Here is a 14,302-nt window from a genome sequence, read left to right as displayed (position 1 = left end):
GGTCCCCGTGTTGTTTCTAAAAGGAATACCGACCAATGGTCTGTGATGTGTAAATTCTAAACTTCTAGCAACCCTATTGCTTTGAAGTTATTGGTCTATAGTTTCATTCTACGTCTATGGCTTAATGAATCATCATTCGGACATTGATTGTGCTACCTAGCCCATATTTCGAGTGCACATTTCAACCAATGTTTAACTGTGTATGTTTTCCTCGAGCATACATCATTAAGTCATTCGATCTAGCTAATGTTATCTCCTTGTTCACATAGTGATGGAAATCCATCTTTTGGAAATCTCAATGGATTGTCGCTGAGTCAATCAGTCACCTCCTCACCTCTCCTTGATGTAATGATGAACCCTTGTTCGGAACTCGCTTCCATAGTTCATCTCCCGAGAATCTTCGATGTCGTTTCGACAATTTGTGTTGCACCTTTCTTCTCAGGCCTCCTAAGTCTGAGTTATCCTGACACCAATCAGATCTGAATCTCGGTCAGATATGATGGTTGGAACATATTTCCAAGAGTTATAACATTGGCCTATTTATGACCCGGTAAGGTGATGATACCCAGCACACCTGGCGGGAGGCCCTATTGTTATAAGTTTTTCCTTTTAGCAAGGTTAGCTGTTCTTCCATGAGGAAATTGTAAGACTTATTCTATAAGTTGTTCCTGATGGATCCTTTTTGTTTCCAAAGTCTGATCTTCCCCTGTTGACCATGTCAATGCTATCTCGAAGCATGTCTATGGTACTCCGATTTTAAAACAGGAACATTTGAAGCCCAATGCTAAATGTTCCTGCTCAATTATCCAAACACCGTTGTATGGGTAATGTCATGAAATTTCTCTCCCCTACCTAAAGAGTTTTCTACATTATATCATGTCATGAATATCATGCTCAGCTTGTCCTTGGGAAGGATATAACCTTGAAATATGTGTTTAAACACATTTTCCTTTCCATTCTTCTGTTTAATCTAATAATCATATTTTCCTTTCCATTGTTTGGTTTAACCTTTCTGGTGATCTATATGATCTAAGCAGTAATATTCTCCTGCTTATGTAAACACCTCGGTGTACAACTCTGTCAGTAAGACCCTGTTATTATTGTTGGTGACATTTCGGTAACCACCGATGGACGAGAACTTTGCCTAATGGTCCGCCTCGTTTCAACGAGCAGGAAAATGGTTCTCTTTGTCCCTCACCCTTGGTACCGACGATGTTGCTGACATATAACTGACAGGCTACCCTCTGACATGCCTTGCTATCATGATCGTGCAAGATGTCACCGCCCTTCCTACTTTTAACCCACATGGTGGGCCCATAACCCACAGTTCCACAGGATCGAAAACTGACTCTCCTGTACACCGTGTTGTCAGAGTTATTCCTCGCTCTTGACTTTGTATGTAATTCACGGGCCACCTGCCTAGTGATCAATACTCGTATTAGATGCAATGCTTATTCACATTGCTCTAAACCCCTTCAACACTTTGTTTCAGGCAACGAACGATTGCCTATGCGCTTGAAAACTTCTATTTTTGTACCTTCTTACTTTGCTCTCGATAATTTCTTAAGTTGCAATTCGAGAGATACTTTCCGCCACCTTCCCCGATGATATTGACCAGATAGTAAACCCTGCAGAAGTCCGTTCTTCCAGAATACCCCCTTACTCTGTCGTAAGTACGATGGAGTTCCCGAAGAAAGGACGACAACTTTATCATGATGACCTGAAATAGCAGAATGAAGACATCAATGTATTGGACCAGCCTCTTCGAGAAGAGCAAGCCAGGATGAGAAGACCCGCTAGATTCGTTACCAAACCATCCCCCCTTACTCCCCTCTTAAATCTCGGGACGAGATTTCTTGTAGTGGAGGAGAATTGTGACGCCCGGATAATCAAGCTACAGTAAAACTCTGCTAATGATGCCACGTCACCTCCGTTACTGTTTCTAATCCTTCGTTAGTTCAAAACCGATTCAAAAATCAATTCAAAATATAGCAAACAATAAAACTTTTCAAATGTCAAAACTAAAATGTTCTAAAAGTGACAAATAAATCGTAAGCAATTATGGTGGAGAAACCAAGCTTTGACAAAATGTTTAAAGGCTCTAAAACAATTAAAACAATAGTGAAAACAATTAAACAAATGCCTATTGAATTTATAAAATGCTAAAACTATTTTATTATGGGTTAAGGATTAATCTCACAGTAGTTTGTTGATAAATACAAATTTAGGCACTAGTGGTAATTTTTTGTAAAACAAGAAAAATAAAAGAAACTACAAATAAAAAAGAAAAGAAAAGGAAAAGAAACCCCCCCTCCCCGCTGGGCCTCGGCCCAGCTGGCCGTCGACCCACCCTAGCCGGCCGAATCGGTCCAGCGGCCCAGCACCTCCCCCCCTCCCATTGTCGTCTTCCCCCTCCTCTTCTGTTCAACCGACCGAGGGCGCACGCCCCTCGCCGCCCCGCCTGACCTGCTCGCCGCCCCACGCCGCCACATCACCGAGGGGATAAGGACGAGTCCCCTAGGCCTCGTCGACAACCCTCGAGATCTTTCTCCCCCGCCTGCTCCTCTCCCTCGCTTTTCCATCTCGCCCGAACACCATCATCGCCGCCGTTCGCCATTAACGCGGCCACCATGCTCCCCGCGCCTCGCCGAGGAGTCCAACAGCTCCGCCTGCTTCCTCTACTCCATCTCTGACCAAGGGTTCGAGCTCGGCGCCACCACAGCCCCGGAATCGAGCTCTTCCGCGCCTACGGTCGCCGGCGCTCCTCCGCCGATTGCCGACGCCCTGCGGCTCCTAAGCCACCACCGTGGCCTCCGTGTGCCTCCCCGGTGAGCAGTCTCTCCTTTCCCCTCTCTCAGCGCTGCTCGTAGATGCCCGTAGCCGCCACTTCCATTTTTCACCCGAGCTTTACTCCGCCGCGGTGCTCGTCGCCGTCGCTACCGACGATAAAGTGCTCAACTGAGCTCGTAGTCGTGCTCCGGGCACCTCTAGGACCCCGTCGGACCCCTCTTTTGGGCATGTCGCAGCCTCTGTCGTTGTTCGCGATGACACTAGAACACCGGCGTCCACCACGGTCGACACCGCCGTCGATGTAGTGTGCCACTCCGGTCGAGTTAGCCCACGGGACCGACGTAGATCGATGCGGCGTCGGACGCTCGATCGAACGCGCCTAGCCGCACCTCTCCCCGTGCCCCGTAGCGTTTTTCCGGCAAAGTCCGGCGATGCTCCGCCGCGGAGATGGTCGCCGGCGTGTCTCCGGCGCCGCCCGCCGACGTGGCCCTTCGGGCCCCATCTCACAGCCACTAAACACGGGCCCCAGGGCCTCACTTGACTTGTTGACCGCGGTCAACGTGCTGACTGGGCGGCCCCCAGCCACTGACATGCAGGGCCCCCTTCTGTTAATTAGTCTAACAATTGGTTTATAAATAAAAATAATTAGATTAACTAATCACTCACTGACATATGGGGCCCACCCCTCTAATTAGACTGTTAGTTTAGTTTAAATTACTGTTAGATTAACAGAGGCTGACATGTGGGTCCCACTGGACCCACCTGTCTGGTTTGACCCTGGTCAATGAGTCTGTTGACTGCTGACGTCATCCCCACGCAATGCTGACGTCATATTCCTTTTCTGTTAATATAAATAATTCCAGAATATTGTTAAATCTTTCAAAAATCATATAAAATAATCCGTAGCTCGGATGAAAATGTTTTCTATATGAAAGTTGCTCAGAAAAATCCAACGAATCCGAATACGCGGTCCGTTCGTTTGTCACATGCCTCTAGCATGCTGAACATGGAACTTTCCCCCTCCGGTCATCTGTCTGGCACAGGTCCGGAACCGGGAAAACATTCCCGGTTGAATTTCCCCCTTCACCTATTCGTGTAGACATACGTTAGGTCACACCCGACACGTCGTATTACCACGTTCTGCTTTGTGATGCTATGTTTGCTTTATAATTACTGTTTCTTCCCCCTCTTCTCTCCGGTAGACCCCGAGACCGATGCTGCCCCTGTGATCGACTACGTCGACGACAACCCCCTCCTTGCCAGAGCAACCAGGCAAGCCCCCCCCCCTGATCACCAGATATCGCCTATTCTTCTCTATACTGCTTGCATTAGAGTAGTGTAGCATGTTACTGCTTTCCGTTAATCCTATACTGATGCATAGCCTGCCCTTGCTTCTACTGTTGATACCTTTACCTGCAATCCTACTGTTTAGTGTAGGATGCTAGTGTTCCATCAGTGGCCCTACACTCTTGTCCGTCTGCCATGCTATACTACTGGGCCGTGATCACTTCGGGAGGTGATCACGGGTATATACTATATACTTTATATACATGACACATGTGGTGACTAAAGTCGGGTCGGCTCAAGGAGTACCCGCAAGTGATTCTGATGAGGGGGCTGAAAGGACAGGTGGCTCCACCCCGGTAGAGGTGGGCCTGGGTTCCTGACGGCCCCCGACTGTTGCTTTGTGGCAGAGCGACAGGGCAGGTTGAGACCACCCGGGAGAGAGGTGGGCCTGGCCCTGGTCGGCGTTCGCGGATACTTAACACGCTTAACGAGATCTTGGTATTTGATCTGAGTCTGGCCATTTGGTCTATACGCACTAACCATCTACGCGGGAGTAGTTATGGGTATCCCGGCGTCGTGGTATCAGCCGAAGCCTTCTTGACGTCAGCGACTGAGTGGCGCGCGCCGGATTGGACTGGAACGCCACTAGGCTAGGTCTGCTTCCGGCCGCGTACGCAACGTGCAGGTGTGCATAGGGCGATGGGCCCAGACCCCTGCGCGCATAGGGTTAGACCGGCGTGCTGACCGCTCTGTTGTGCTTAGGTGGGGCTGCGACGTGTTGATCTTACGAGGCCGGGCATGACCCAGAAAAGTGTGTCCGGCCAAATGGGATCGAGCGTGTTGGGTTATGTGGTGCACCCCTGCAGGGAAGTTTATCTATTCGAATAGCCGTGTCCCTCGGTAAAAGGACGACCCGGAGTTGTACCTTGACCTTATGACAACTAGAACTGGATACATAATAAGACACACCCTTCCAAGTGCCAGATATAACCCGGTGATTGCTCTCTAACAGGGCGACGAGGAGGGGATCGCCGGGTAGGATTATGCTATGCGATGCTACTTGGAGGACTTCAATCTACTCTCTTCTACATGCTGCAAGATGGAGATGGCCAGAAGCGTAGTCTTCGACAGGACTAGCTATCCCCCTTTTATTCTGGCATTCTGCAGTTCAGTCCACTAATATGCCCCTTTTCACATATACCCATGCATATGTAGTGTAGCTCCTTGCTTGCGAGTACTTTGGATGAGTACTCATGGTTGCTTCTCTCCCTCTTTGCCCCGTTTCCTTTCTGTCTGGTTGTCGCAACCAGATGTTGGAGCCCAGGAGCCAGACGCCACCGTCGACGACGACACCTACGTCACTGGAGGTGCCTACTACTACGTGCAGGCCGCTGACGACGACCAGGAGTAGTTAGGAGGATCCCAGGCAGGAGGCCTGCGCCTCGTTCGATCTGTATCCCTGTTTGTGCTAGCCTTCTTAAGGCAAACTTGTTTAACTTATGTCTGTACTCAGATATTGTTGCTTCCGCTGACTCGTCTGTGATCGAGCACTTGTATTCGAGCCCTCGAGGCCCCTGGCTTGTATTATGATGCTTGTATGACTTATTTATGTTTTAGAGTTGTGTTGTGATATCTTCCCGTGAGTCCCTGATCTTGGTCGTACACATTTGCGTGCATGATTAGTGTACGGTCAAATCGGGGGCTATCTGGTCTGCCTACCATAAACTGGATTCTAAGGCACACACACTACTACCTGATACGTCTCCGTCGTATCTATTTTTCCAAACACTTTTGCCCTTGTTTCGGACTCTAACTTGCATGATTTGAATGGAACTAACCCGGACTGACGCTGTTTTCAGCAGAATTGCCATGGTGTTATTTATGTGCAGAAACAAAAGTTCTCGGAATGACCTGAAACTTCACGGAGCTTATTTTTAGAAAATATTAAAAATATTGGCGAAAGAATCAAGGCCAGGGGCCCACCACCTGTCCATGAGGGTGGGGGCGCGCCCCCTGCCTCGTGGGCCCCCTGGAGCTCCACCGACCTCAACTCCAACTCCATATGTTCGTGTTCGGGGAGAAAAAAATCAGAGAGAAAGATTCATCGCGTTTTACGATACGGAGCCGCCGCCAAGCCCTAAACTCTCTCGGGAGGGCTGATCTGGAGTCCGTTTGGGGCTCCGGAGAGGGGAATCCATCGCCGCTGTCATCATCAACCATCCTCCATCACCAATTTCATGATGCTCACCGCCGTGGGTGAGTAATTCCATCATAGGCTTGCTGGACGGTGATGGGTTGGATGAGATTTATCATGTAATCAAGTTAGTTTTGTTAGGGTTTGATCCCTAGTATCCACTATGTTCTGAGATTGATATTGCTATGACTTTGCTATGCTTAATGCTTGTCACTAGGGCCCGAGTGCCATGATTTCAGATCTGAACCTATTATGTTTTCATGAATATATGTGAGTTCTTGATCCTATCTTGCAAGTCTATAGTCACCTACTATGTGTTATGATCCGGCCACCCCGAAGTGACAATATGTAACATCCCAAATTTTCAATTTGGAATGTTATACATAGGTCATTCATGCATATCATATTTTATTGCATTTTCGTTTCGCAATCCTCGAAATCCTAAGCAACTCAAGGACCCTCGGAGAGAGTTGGGGATTTCCCGGTTTTCATACTTGATTTTTATCAAATATTGAAACGAGGATTTTGGTTTTAATTATTTTTCCCTCCGAACAATATTTCACATTAAAATATACGGGAGGAGATAATATGACTTCTCCAAATAATTGAAATATTGGAGGAAACATATTAAAATCAATTTTTTGATTTTATTTGCATTAGAAAAATTGCACGTTTTTCAAAATTGCATTTCAGGGCCAAGAAAATGTTCATCTCGTTCTAAATATTTTATTTAGACGGTGAAATTTTGTTTTGGCATTTTTAGATTTTTATTTTATTTTCTAGGATTTATTTTCTGTTCGGCGCAATAGTTTTAAAAAAAAACTTCGGTCGCCGACTGGGCCGAAACCCAGCCGGGCCGGCCCATCCCCCGCCGCCGTCTCCCGCGCGGAGACCGCGCGCCGCCGCCGACTCGGACAGGAGTCCGAGCCGGACTCTTCCACCGTCGCCGCCTTGCCCCTTCCCCAAGCCACCCCGCCCCGCCCTTTATATACGCCGCCCGAGCCCCGCCACCACCACCACCCACCGCCGCCGCAGCCCGCCTACCGAGTCGCGCCGCCGCTACCGTGCCGCAGCGCCGCGCCGCCGTCGCCCGCCGCCGAAGCCCCGCGCCTCGTCGGAGCCGACGAGGTAGCCGCCGGCGCCGGTTTTCTCTAGAAAACCGATTCGGTTTTTTTCATAACCCTAGTTGTTTTTTCTTAGATCGGTTCGCCGGTTTTTCCGGGTTCTTCTATTTAGCGGACGTTCGTCCGTATGTTCGTTTTAACAAACGGTTTTCTCTCCTTAGTTACAGATGACGAATGCTCGTTCGTTAGCCTGTTCGTCAATTTTCTTTTTCTCGGATTTATCCGCGATTATTTCAATCGCGATTTCAGATCCGATTTTCGTTTCAGTTTATCTTTTCGCTCGTTTGTCGGAATCAGGCGATTCAAGCGCCTAGATCTTCGTCTCGAGACCCTCTTTCTGTTTAATCAACTTAAACAAGATTTTGGTACTGTAAAATTTGACTTTAGTTCAGATTAGTAAACGGATCTTGTTTCTTTCGCCGTTTGAGTTTCGTTGCTCCGTTTGATTTGATTCTTTTTGCAAACCGGAGTTCTTAAGTTGAGCTTTCTGGTCAATCTCTTTTATTTGAGTTTTACCCTTGCATCTTTGCTTGATTGCTTATGTATGCTATTGTTTGTTTGTGATAGAATTCCCGGAGTGCGAAGCGTGCTACTATGAGTCCCAAGGTTTCGCGGATCGTCAGCAAGGCAAGTAACACATTGATCATACTCTTTCCATACCCAGTTTTTATGCATTAGTTTCAATCCTCAAACATTGCATGATTAGGTGTCATTAACATGTGGGTATTGGGAAGTAGTTGATGAGGTAGAACCTATTGTCCTGTTATATCAAACCCTTGGGAGTTACCTCTACGTATTGCTTATATTGCTATGCTATGCTCGTAGACGTGGTTTGGGTGAGTGAAATCCATGACAGATGTGAGATTGTTAATTAATGGTTCAACTTAAGGTGCCAACTTAAATACACATCTGGGTGGATTGAGGCACCTGGAGAATCCAGTGTTGTCTGTATTTTTGGAAATCCCGGGGTTCCGTGCGATTTTCCTATGGACCGTCACCCAGGCTCAAAGGGAACTGAGATGATTCATGCTAGAAACTTCCGTGTGCACCCACAAGCTATTATGGGCTCTAGCATAGTTGAGTAAGTTACGTGAAGCTCTTGAAGAGGTAGATCAGCAGGTAGTGGGTTTGTAGGTTTGGTATGGTCTACCTAGAGTAGAGAGTTAATGTTTCTGAAAGACTGTGTCTCGGTCATCCGTTTCTCAAACACCATGTAGTGCGAGAAATCCAACGGAGGCGATCGAGTCTTGTGGGGAAAAGTGCACAAACCTCTGCAAAGTGTACAAACTAATCATGGTTAGCCGTGTCCCCGGTTATGGACATCTTGAGTATCTGGTTCTTGGATTATCATGTGGATCTCATCACTCTTAATTATAAAAGTTGATTGGGTTATTTATTACTTTTAATTGGGATTGAGATGGGGTTTACCATTCTCAATGTTTAACAACCACTATGATAATTAAATAAAATATATTCCTTTGTTGTAGGAAAAAATTGGCTTTTCGCAAAACATGGTTAGCCGTGTCCCCGGTTATGGACAATCTTGAGTATCTAGTACTTGGAGTATCTTAAGTATCTCATCATGTTACTTAAATAATTTTGTTGGGTTAATGATTACTTTAATTGGGATCATTGAGTCGGAGAAACCTTCTCAATGATGTTTCAACTACCATGATAGTTAAATTAAAATCTATTCCTTCGTCGTAGGGAAAAATTGGCTTTTCGCAAAAACTATAACCATACAGCTTTCTACCAGCCATATATGCATGTAGTGATAGCATTATTCTGTTCTTGCTCTACTGTGTTACTTTGCCAGCATATTCCATGTGCTGACCCGTTTTCGGGCTGCAACGTATTATGTTGCAGACTTTTCAGACGAGGAGTAAGGTTTGTTAGGTCGTTGCCGCGCAGCTCAGCTATGCCGTTGGAGTTGATGGACTCACTTTATCTTCCAAGCCTTCCGCTGTTATCATGTTAGATGGCCTTAAGCCATATTTATTGTAATAAGTTCTCTTTTGAGACATTCGATGTAATAAGTGTGTGATTGCTACTCTGTTATAAATCCTTCGAGTACTCTGTGTGTCAGCACTACCTATCCAGGGATGACACTGAAGCACAGAGACTTGACCGTTTGAGGTCGGGTCGCTACACAATAATGGGGACCACTCCCGGTGATGACCATAGTTTGAGGAGTTCATGTATTCACTATGTGTTAATGCTTTGGTCCGGTACTCTAGTAAAAGGAGGCCTTAATATCCCTTAGTTTCCACTAGGACCCCGCTGCCACGGGAGGGTAGGACAAAAGATGTCATGCAAGTTCTTTTCCATAAGCACGTACGACTATATTCGGAATACATGCCTACATTACATTAATGAATTGGAGCTAGTTCTGTGTCACCCTATGTTATGACTGTTACATGATGAACCGCATCCGGCATAATTCTCCATCACCGATCCAATGCCTACGAGCTTTTCACATATTATTCTCCGCTTATTTACTTTTCCGTTGCTACTGTTACAATCACTACAAAACCCAAAAATATTACTTTTGCTACCGTTACCGTTACTTCCATATTACTTCGCTACTAAACACTTTGCTGCAGATACTAAGTTATCCAGGTGTGGTTGAATTGACAACTCAACTGCTAATACTTGAGAATATTCTTTGGCTCCCCTTGTGTCAAATCGATAAATTTGGGTTGAATACTCTACCCTCGAAAACTGTTGAGATCCCCTATACTTGTGGGTTATCAAGACTATTTTCTGGCGCCGTTGCCGGGGAGCTTAGCTCTATTCTTTGAGTCACTTGGGATTTATATCTACTGGTCACTATGAGGAACTTGAAAGACGAGAAAACAAAAATTTATCCCTCAACTACGAGGGGAGGTAAGGAACTGCCATCTAGCTCTGCACTTGATTCACCTTCTATTTTGAGTAAGCTTGCGACACCTAAACCTGCTTCTGCTATTAATTCTGATATGTCGCATGTTATTGATGATGCCACTTCTGCTATGCATGATACTTATGATGAAACTACTTCTATGCTTGATACTACTGTGCCACTTGGTAAATTTCTTGATGAACAACTTGCTAGGGCTAGAGAGAATGAAATTATTGAAACTGATAATATTGATGAAAGTGATGATGAAGGCTCTCCCAATAAATATGAATTGCCTGTTGTGCCTGAGGGCTATATTATGGATGAAGAGACTAAAAGAGACTTTCTTGCTTGCAATGATAGAAGTGATCTTAAGAAATTATTAGCTAAGCTTAAACAAAAAAACTCTGAATGCTAGAATGAAATATGATCCTGCTTACGCTACTTCACCTATCTTTGTTACTAATAAGGATTACGAATTCTCTATTGATCCTGATATAATTACTTTGGTTGAATCTGATCCTTTCTATGGCTATGAATCTGAAACTGTTGTGGCACATCTTACTAAATTAAATGATATAGCCACCCTGTTTCACTAATGATGAGAGAACCCGCTACTTTTATATCCTTAAAATATTTCTGTTCTCATTAAAGGGTGATGCTAAGATATGGTTTAATTCTCTTGATCCTGATTGTGTGCGTAGTCCTCAGGATATGATTTATTACTTCTCTGCTAAATATTTCCCTGCTCATAAGAAACAAGCTGCTTTAAGAGATATATACATTTTTGTGCAAATTGAAGAAGAGAGTCTCCCACAAGCTTGGGGGAGGCTTCTCCAATTACTTAATGCTTTGCCCGATCATCCTCTTAAGAAAAATGAAATACTTGATATATTTTATAATGGACTAACCGATGCTTCCAGAGATTACCTGGATAGTTGTGCTGGTTCTGTTTTCAGGGAAAGAACACCGGATGAAGCTGAAATTCTATTGAATAATATGTTGACCAATGAAAATAATTGGACACTTCCTGAGCCAACTCCTAAGCCAACTCCGAAGAAAAGGGGTGTTCTATTTCTCAGTCCTGAAGATATGCAAGAGGCAAAGAAATCTATGAAAGAAAAAGGTATAAAAGCTGAAGATGTTAAGAATTTACCACCTATTGAAGAAATACATGGTCTTAATTTACCTCCTATTGAAGAAATATATGATCTTAATTCATCACCTCTTGAAGAAGTACACGGTCTTGATAACCCGACACAGGTAATAAAGGTAAATTCTCTCTATAGATATGATAAAGCTGAAATTCCTCCTACTAAGTTTGCTAGCCAATGCTTGGATGAGTTTGATAACTTTATGGTTAAGCAAGAAGACTTCAATGCTTATTTTGGTGGACAATTGAAAAAAAATGCTTATATGATTGAACACTTGGGTGATTATATGTCTAGAGTTAAAGGTGAACTTAAACCCATTAGTAAACATGCTTCTATGGTTACCACTCAAGTAGAACAAGTACTTAAAGCTCAGAATGATTTGCTCAATGAACTGAATAGTATGAATAATGATTATGCTGTTAGAGTGGCTACTAGAACTGGTAAAATGACTCAGGAACCTTTGTATCCCGAAGGCCATCCTAAGAGAATTGAGCAAGATTCTCAGAGAAATAGTATTGATGCACCTAGTCCTTCTAAAAAGAAGAAAACGAAAAATGATAGGACTTTGCATGCTTCTAGTGAACCTGTTGTAGACACACCTGAGAATCCTAATGATATTTCTATTTCTGATGCTGAAACACAATCTGGTAATGAACATGAACCTAGTGATAATGTTAATGATGATGTTCATGTCGATGCTCAACCTAGCAATGATAATGATGTAGAAATTGAACCTGTTGTTGATCTTGATAACCCACAATCAAAGAATCAATGTTATGATAAGAGAGATTTTGTTGCTAGGAAACACGGTAAAGAAAGGGAACCATGGGTTCAGAAACCCATGCCTTTTCCTCCCAAACCATCCAAGAAAAAGGATGATGAGGATTTTGAGCGCTTTGCTGAAATGATTAGACCAATCTTTTTGCGTATCGTTTGACTGATATGCTCAAAATGAATCCTTATGCCAAGTACATGAAAGATATTGTTACTAATAAAAGAAAGATACCGGAAGCTGAAATTTCCACCATGCTTGCTAATTATACTTTTAAGGGTGGAATACCTAAGAAACTTGGAGATCCAGGAGTACCAACTATACCATGCTCCATTAAAAGAAACTATGTTAAAACTGCTTTATGTGATCTTGGAGCCGGTGTTAGTGTTATGCCTCTCTCTTTATATCGTAGACTTGATTTGAATAAGTTGACACCTACTGAAATATCTTTGCAAATGGCTGATGAATCAACTGCTATACCTGTCGGTATTTGTGAGGATGTGCCTGTTGTGGTTGCAAATGTTACTATTTTAACGGACTTTGTTATTCTTGATATTCCCGAGGACGATAGTATGTCTATTATTCTTGGAAGACCTTTTTTGAATACTGCAGGGGCTGTTATTGATTGCAACAAAGGCAATGTCACTTTTCATGTTAATGGTAATGAGCATACGGTACACTTTCCGAGGAAACAACCTTAGGTCCACAGTATCAATTCTATTGGAAAAATTCCATCGATTATTTTTGGAGGTTTTGAATTTACTCTTCCTACTGTCAAAAAGAGATATGATATTCTTATTATCGGGGATGTGCATATCCCCGTTGAGGTAACATAGTGTTATTCGAAATTTCTCCGGTTCCATGTTAGTCGGAATGAGTTTGTTAACAAGACTTGATCAACCTTGTTAGTGGATTCCTTTTGATGAGCATGAGATGGATGAAGTTAGAAAGCACAACCTTCTGTACCCTCCTTTTACTTTCTGTTATTTAGAATAAACAAAGCAAAAATAGTATCTTCTGTCAGTTTTCTGACTTATCCGTGCAATAAAAAAATACCCCGGAAATAAAAGTTCTCCAAATGCCCTGCCAATTTAATATGATTTTTTTCTGGAATATTTGAGAATATCTGGCACTGAGAACACAGCAGGGGGAGCAAGCACCTGGCCACGAGGGTCCAGGGCGCCCCCCTGCCTCGTGGGCCCACGGTGGCTCCCCTCCACTTATTCCTGCACCCACACACTTCTTCCTCCCAAAAAAATCACCAACCAGCTCAAGCACGAGCGCTAGCTCATTTTGCTGCGATTTTCGATCTCCTTGCTCAAAGCACCTCTCACAAAACTGCTTTGGGGGATTGTTCCTTGGTATGTGACTCCTCCATTGGTCCAATTAGTTTTTGTTCTAGTGCCTTATTCATTGCAAATTTGTGCTGCCTAGGTGACCATGTTCTTGAGCTTGCATGTCAAATTTATATGGTTCCAAGTAGTTCTAATGTATGATATAGGCTCTAGGCACTTGTAGGAGCAGTTGCTATCAATTTTGTTGAGCTTGGTTCACTTTTATTTGAAGTTACTAAAAATTTCAGAAATTTTCAGAAACGATGAAGAGATTTTTGAGGGGCTCATCGAGCCGAAGCTCGAATGAAAAAGCAAAATGAAGAACCAGAGAGGCCCAAATATAATCTGCCTCGCACCGCGGAGGTTCGGCCGTGTGAATGGCCTTCCGATGATTTCTTGAGAGCAGCCGGGATTTATGATGATTTTTATGAATTGGCTAAGAATGCAGGCCTCACCGACTTCCTCCGCGACCAACGCGAACAGTATCTCTTACTCACCAATACTTTTGTGAAAAACTTCTACTATTATCCTAAGGAATCACCTCCTTAAGTAGAGTTTCATTTATATGATGTGGTTAAGAAGATGTCACTATATGAATTTTGCAGGGTTTGCAAAATACCTTTCGAGGGTAGCTTAGAGGAACCACATCGTAAAGATGTGGACGGGTTTATTGATACTATTACTGTAGGGGAAACTAGGAAGGTTTCCGATGCAAGAATCACTAGCATACATTTTCCTGTGTTACGCTACTTTGCAATATTTGCTAGTC

The sequence above is a fragment of the Aegilops tauschii genome, chromosome 4, assembly GCF_002575655.3.
Source record: "Aegilops tauschii subsp. strangulata cultivar AL8/78 chromosome 4, Aet v6.0, whole genome shotgun sequence".
Lineage (NCBI taxonomy): Eukaryota > Viridiplantae > Streptophyta > Magnoliopsida > Poales > Poaceae > Aegilops > Aegilops tauschii.
The sequence above is the reverse complement of the archived record's forward strand: the minus strand, read 5'-3'. Positions refer to the sequence as shown.